This window comes from Symphalangus syndactylus, chromosome 9 (assembly GCF_028878055.3).
Source record: "Symphalangus syndactylus isolate Jambi chromosome 9, NHGRI_mSymSyn1-v2.1_pri, whole genome shotgun sequence".
Lineage (NCBI taxonomy): Eukaryota > Metazoa > Chordata > Mammalia > Primates > Hylobatidae > Symphalangus > Symphalangus syndactylus.
Window position 1 is genome coordinate 103,820,001 of NC_072431.2, and position 7,129 is coordinate 103,827,129.

Genomic DNA, 7,129 nt, shown 5'->3' on the forward strand with positions numbered 1-7,129 from the left:
TCATTATTTCTGACACTTTCTCAGCATTACAAGGAGTACTCTAGGGGAAAAACTAGTGTACAGTGTTACAGAAATAGATTGATATAACCACATAGAAACCAGTTACTTTATGGAGCCATTGTAACCAATACAATATTCCCTTAATGACATTAAACAGTCACATAGATTCCAAATTCAGTGTAGGACTCCTATCTAAAAACCTCAGTTATCTACAAATTAAGTTGCCAAGAGGGAAATTTATTTTTTTTCAGCATACAATAGTTTACAAGAAATATATTCCTGAATGACAATAATTTTTTTAGCATTTAAGTTTATTATTATTTAGGGGACATTAAAACAAGACAATGGTCAACAGCAATCACTTTATGGCACTTGTGGGGCATTAGAAATCAGTATGTTGAGAAGCCTCCGGTTAAGAGGACTTGGAGTGGTTACTGTACAGTAGATATTAGTGTCACATAAATTGCAATAACATGATTTATTATACAGAAGAGGTGTTAAAGTTGTCTCTGGCCATGAGCTATTTAAGAGAGAGGCTCTTGTACAATGTTTTTGAGCACAGCAAGTGAATTATGGAATCTTGTAAGAGTTCCTTCTTACCTGTAAGTCACTGCTTTTAGCAGTGGTGATCTCAAAACCCCTGAGCAATAGTAGGCACAGGATTTCAACCTTTAGCTACATCACTTGTTCCTTGGCTCTCTCATTTGCGATGAGCATGTTAGAGGCCAGAGGCTACAATGTGGGGAAAGGATTTGTCTACTTCAAGAATTCTGCAGTTGAGGTGGTATGATTGGGAGAAGCATGGTGACTTCCTGCTAGGGCAGGACTCTCATGGAACTCTTCAGTTGCTGAACTGACTGCCACATACTTTACCACAGCAGCTCTAAGAGGCCATCTGATACACCTGGGGACTACCTGATATCACCAACGGGTCCCTGGATCACTGAATTCAACTAGTAGTCACCACTTCTGAAAAGAGTTATCAATTCAAAAGGAATCTTTGTGTTTGCATATTTAAAGCCAAGATAATTATTGGTAGTGTCTGCATAACAAATGTAATTTCAATTAGACTGTTTTTCTAAATTAAAAACTATTGCTTGTGTGTAATGAGTATTCCTATTTTTTTAAGTGCATTTTAAATGTTTTTATTCTAAGAACATTAAGAGCATTGAACAAAAGATTGTCCAATTACTGTATAATGGTAACAAATATGCCGAGTCTTTCATTTCTGTGGGAACAAGTGGGGGCCAGTGGAGCAGGGCTGTGAAGGCTGATTGTTGCAGAGATCTTCAACACCAGACTAGAGGGGACGACATTTACAGTTGTACAGTTATAGAAGAGTAGTTTTTTTTTTTATTTAATTTTCAAGGAAAGTTGCAAGAGGTTATCCAAACACTTCTCGTGGCTTAATATCCGTAACATTTGCTAATGCTGTATTTCTTGTGTTGAAATATAATAGCATAATGTTGAGACTTCTTCCCATATTTAGGCTACTGAATAAAATTAAAAACATAATATGACCTTCTGATAGCATATAAAAAGATTGATTGTGCAAGAAAAACATTTGCCATGGTACACAGGATCATTTTACCATTCTCAGGCAGATTTGAGAATTATGCAATTGAATGGAAAAATCAAACCAGAGATCCTTCCTTCCTTCCTTCCTGTGCAAACTGGTTTCCATGGCTTTCATAGTCTGGCAGTTGGGGCTGTCGTTGTTGTTGATTACAAGACATTTGCTTTTCTTGTTGGTTTTTGCCGGCATCGTGTCTGAAACAGCTTAGGAAAAGCTAATGTTCATATGTGTTCTCCCCATCTGACATCGTATCACCACTCTCAAGTCTCTCCATAGTGTTGCTTCTTTGTATCTGGAGAGGAGCAATTTTTAAAAAATCACTTGCTAAAATGGATCTTGGATGTTCGTTTCCTAGTTTCTAAAAGCAGGTTGGCTATTTTGTCCTTGAGCCTTAAGAAATGTTGCTGATTGGCTGTTTGTTATTTTTAAATAATATATGGCATGTATCCAAGTAAGCATTCCAATGACCTCGACAATAAAATGTGATTCTTGGCTGCAAGGTCTGTTGGGGGATGGCAGGCTGCCAGCCACTCATACATCATTTACAGGTGGCTGTTTCTGACAGGCCAGTGTTAGTTATTGTAAATGAGTGACAGTCCCTATAACTCACCTATAAGCCCCACTCCACTGGCCCAAAGCATCCAAGATCCCTGCCCTCTTTAGCACACGTGCTTGTCTATCTTGAAGACCCCCACATCCAGATCCTCACATGCACGCTGCTGCCTGCACAGGCTCATCAGTACATGGAGCTACCTTGTATGTGATTGACGATAATTAGGTTTCAACTGCCTTCTGATGCAGAAATACACACCATTACTGCATGGCCAATTCAGCTCCTGCAATCTTGCCTCTGAAAGGGTATTGATTCACTCTTTCACATTTTTAAAAGGTCATGGCAAACATTCGATCTGAACTGTGCTAAGTGAAAATAGTTTGTAGAAATAATATGGTTGCTTCTTAGTACCATTGTAATTGAAAACCACAATGACTTGTTTTTTTAGTATACTTTAATTACATATGTCACTTTGCTCCATCTTACCCTGATGAAGTGTTTGTAAAGTTATAGCCAGGCGACCCTTTCTGTTAATGCTTTCTGACTTTTTGGCCAAGAAGACTTTTTTGTTTTCCTACTGTGTAAGGTGAAGCCTAACCAAACACTTGGGTCACACTGCCTTATTAATTTATGAATTGAAAAGAGAAGACATAAACCTTTTCCTGGGATCTGTCATCTGCCTGCCTGTTTTAATAAGATTAGAATATATTGGCTCTGGTGAACAGGATGCTAAGTTTGCTTACTTTCTGAAAAATTGTATTGTAAACAGCCCCTTCTGGGTTGGCTGAAAAATATTATCCTCGATCGTTATCAGAACATAATAAAATGAGTTTGTTGTGCGAGCACATAGCTTCTGTAGTGTAACCACCCTAGCAAGTGGCAGGAACCTATGAATGATATAGCATAAATTGCCAGAATATTCAGACCGCAGTTTGAGGCTTTTTCCTACATCTTCAGCGTTTCTGAGGTGAAGGAGTTTTAAAGTGCTTGAATTGCATGTTTTGGGAAAGTGGATGATCAGATTTTATGCTCTGATCCACCTCGTGTCTCTCTCCCTCGTATCTCTCTCCCAGTTAGAGGGGGTGAAGTATCAGCTGTTTCTAGTCTCAGAAATGAGCCAGTCATTGTACTTGCAAACTAAGGGGCATATTCTCATTGAGAGCATGGGGATTTACGCACATAATTACCATTAATGCTAATGGCATTTATGTCTGTACAGCCCCACACATCAAGATGAGAATATATTTCCACGTCTTCACGCTGTGAAAGTCTATTTAATATCATTCATTTTACAACTTATTTTTAAAGATGATGTCCATATTCTGTCATGGCATACATATGCCTAGTTAAAAGTAAATGTGGGAAATACTGGGAAGAGATGTGATAGCTAAACTTGTTCATGTAGATGAAATATTGCTGAACTCAGATCCATTCATACTCTTTAAACACAACGCTCTATTCGGCTTTGAAACTGCTGGCACACTTTTCATACTGCTATAAATTTGTCAGCCTAATGGGACATTTTGTAGATGTTTTCCTTTTTAAGTGCTTTAACAGGAGTAGGTATTCCATTGATCCAAAAATCCAGCTCAGCGTTTCATTTCTTAGAGATGAGAATCATACATTTAATGTCTTATCAGAAATTAAGTGGTGGATGGTACCCTTCATCTCTTCAAGGAAAGAAAATTTGCTCCCCACCGAACTCTGTTCTCATCTGGCCTCTGGGAACATCTCGAGAGTGGGGGCACGGTTTGCAGTTGGAAACATCAGTGGTCATCAGAATCTGAGGCTGTTCCCTCTCTTCATTGATTATGTAGTTGTCTTTATGCATCAGGCCCAATAGCCTATTGAAAGGTGTCTTCATGTCTATGCTGGCCAAGCAAATTCGGATCAGGTCTTGATTTATCTTTCCAAGGACTTTGGCCATTAAAAGAAAATAATGGATCTATCCCGACTGTCCAGTCTCTGAAGCCCTGATCTTTTGAGCAAAACAGAAGCAAAGGGGCTATGCATTTATTTATTTTATTTTTTTGAGATGGAGTTTTGCTCTTGTTACCCAGGCTGGAGTGCAATGGCACAATCTTGGCTCACTGCAACCTCTGCCTCCCAGGTTCAAGCGATTCTCCTGTCTCAGCCTCCCGAGTAGCTGGGATTACAGGCATGCACCACCACGCCCAGCTAATTTTGTATTTTTAGTAGAGATGGGGTTTCTCCATGTTGGTCAGGCTGGTCTCGAACTCCCGATCTCAGGTGATCCGCCCACCTTGGCCTCCCAAAGTGCTGGGATTACAGGTGTGAGCCACCGCACCTGGCTGGGGGGTTCTGCATTTAAAGCACAGACATAAGAAGGGGACAGGAGTGCTGAGGTCTTTCCTGAGGTCACCCTTCAGGTCTCCTCCATAGGTATACACAGCCTCCTCTTGGGGAAAGAGAAGAGCTTTACAACATCTCTGAAGGCTAAATGAACTGAAGATGCCCAATAGTGCCCAGCTGGGTGACCTCAGGGAGGCCACTGGACCTCTCTGAGCCTGTTTTCTCACTGATAAAATTGAGCAGAGTGAATACTGAGTGTTTTACTTGATTAAAACTTTATAACCAGTGCCATGTTGTGTTTGGCTTTTATAAGTATTGGGATTACAGTGAATTATAATGAATGACCAGAAGGAAATACTGGTTTGCAAGGTTTCCAAGGGTTTAAGCAGGTGGGGAGGAGAGACTGCTTTAACCCAACACATTTGTAGTGCAGATAAGATATAGTCTCACAGCCTAATTCCCATGCCCACCCCTCATCCTGATACATGATTACATTGCATTCAACTTGGTGACTTGTCTATTAGCAGCTTGGCTGCAGAAGCTGCTGTCAGTGGTGTTGACATTAAATTCCATGGGGCAGAAGGCAGTGGGCCCTTTGGGATGGAAACTGTCCCAACTGTACCATCTTTCCTGGCATGACCAAACTGGCAGGCAGGGATTGCTTTACCTTTCTTGCCCAATCACCAACATTCTCTGGGCTTTTTCCTCTTAAGCTCACCATTTTCAAAATCGTGTTGATCACATAATTCTTTTTAGCCCAAAGGCATTGCCCTCCAGATTTCCCTGATTCTAGTAATACGTTGTTTTTACCCAGTGCCCTAGATGCTTGTTTTGTAAGTTCATGCCTCCACATATAGTACAGGTGTTTTGTAAAAGACCGTTACTTCATTTTAATAATGTGAGTTATCTTATTCTCATTTTTAGAAGTAGGGCTACTCTACCATTAATTCAACAATAACATGCATCCGCATTGGGCAAAGACTTGGGGATAGAGTTGAATGAAACACTTCCCATGACTTCTAGGTCTAAAGTAGTTAACACTCGTATAATTAACAATTTCAAAGGACTTCTATCCACATTTTCTCATGTGCTTTCCACAATAATTTGGCAAGGGAAGCAAAGTAGATGATACTATTTCCATTTCAGAGAAAAACTAGGCAATTGTTCAGACTCCCATGGGTTAGCAGTGTTGAGTGCCACCTCAAATTCTTCTGGCCACAGACTTCTTGCTCCTACCTCTCCACCATGTGCCTACCCAGAGGCATAGCCAAGACAAAGTATTCTTAGTAAACCCTTCCCGATGTGTTCTGCTTCTGAGATGCATCTAATACTGTGAGAGACTAAAACGATGGTGATTGGAGGAGCTGGTTAAGGTGTTTAACCCAAATCTCCCTATGCCATGACTGTTGGATTGGTGCCTCCTTTGGGTGATGAGGCAAGGGCGGCCCTGGATTAGAAACTGCCTGGATTAGAAACTGCCTGAAGTTTCTAATCCAGTTGTATGCTTTCTTGAACTTACACCACTGAAAAATATCAAGGTCAGAACATGATTGAAGAACCTTCTTCCTCTCTTTTAAGTTTCCACAATTATATGATATTGTTTTGCACTGAAGAAGGTTCTCTTAAAAATGAGGTTGAGATCCCTAAAAAAATTGCTTCAATCAGCAGCAGGGCTTAATGACTGTTAATGGGAAGTGGAGATAGGATAGTAAGTGTTACTTTGATTAATAAGAGAACTGCAGAGAATTTAAATTGTGCCACTGATGGATTATTTTCTTCAAGCTTGATAAGCACTTCTCATTTGTTCTTAAATTTGGTCAATACTGTTAAAGGCAGCAAAATGAAGTATAATTAATTCTATTACTGCTACTCAGACCAAGTGTTACTAAGAAACAGATTATGATGCCAACAACAGTGGGAGTCACAGTGCTGACAGTTTGATTCTTTGAATACCTGTCATTGCTTATTAGCCTGAAAGAATGAACAAAATAATTCTGTATTCTGATTTTGAGATATCTAAAACCATTTTTTTCATCTGTGTGTGTTCCACTGAGCATAGTACAGGAAATATCAATATGATGATCAACTGACACTAAAATTATCCTGTATTGGAAGTATAGAGAGTAAATAAAAGATTGAGCTAATATATCAGTTAAAACATTAAGAGCTGATGCTCATTTTGAATTAATCACTAAGAAAATGGGATATGATTTGATGTTGAATGGCTGTTGAAAGCTTTACGTATTTCCTCTTTTCCAAAGATTCTGCTCCATATTAATAAACCATGCTTTACTTTTCCTATTAAATTTATTCAGAACTGTTGATATGCAGATGACATTTAGAGCAAAGATACTTTATTTTAGTAGACAATTTTATTTGCTATGAATGCTAATGCCTAGGACACTAGACAGACCCTTTCCCTAGTTTTCTGCAAACAGCAGGATGCATCAATATTTTCAGAATAGACTTTTTTTCTTGACCCCTTTAAAATCTATCCCTATCTATCTATTTAAGAGATACAAATCACTCTATAAGTCAGGCTAAAAGTCGCGGCTGAATGTGGGCTGATATATACAAGGTCTTACCTACTAGTTTTTAGCTTCTTAATTCAGTGACTCTTAGTCTGGCAGTTCATACTCTGAGTCATCTCTACTTAATTCAAGGAGTGCTTGCATGCCTTAAAATGA

General features: G+C 39.3%; 1 protein-coding gene across 1 annotated transcript in view; it reads left to right on the forward strand.

Moving 5' to 3' along the window:
- SKAP2 (src kinase associated phosphoprotein 2) overlaps positions 1-2,262 on the forward strand; it is a 217,801-nt gene extending 215,539 nt beyond the window's left edge. Inside the window, exon 13 of the mRNA XM_063608989.1 lies at positions 1-2,262. This exon is cut by the window's left edge and continues 2,211 nt beyond it. The gene's annotated coding sequence lies outside the window, so the exon portion shown is untranslated.
- The last annotated feature ends 4,867 nt before the right edge of the window (positions 2,263-7,129 follow it).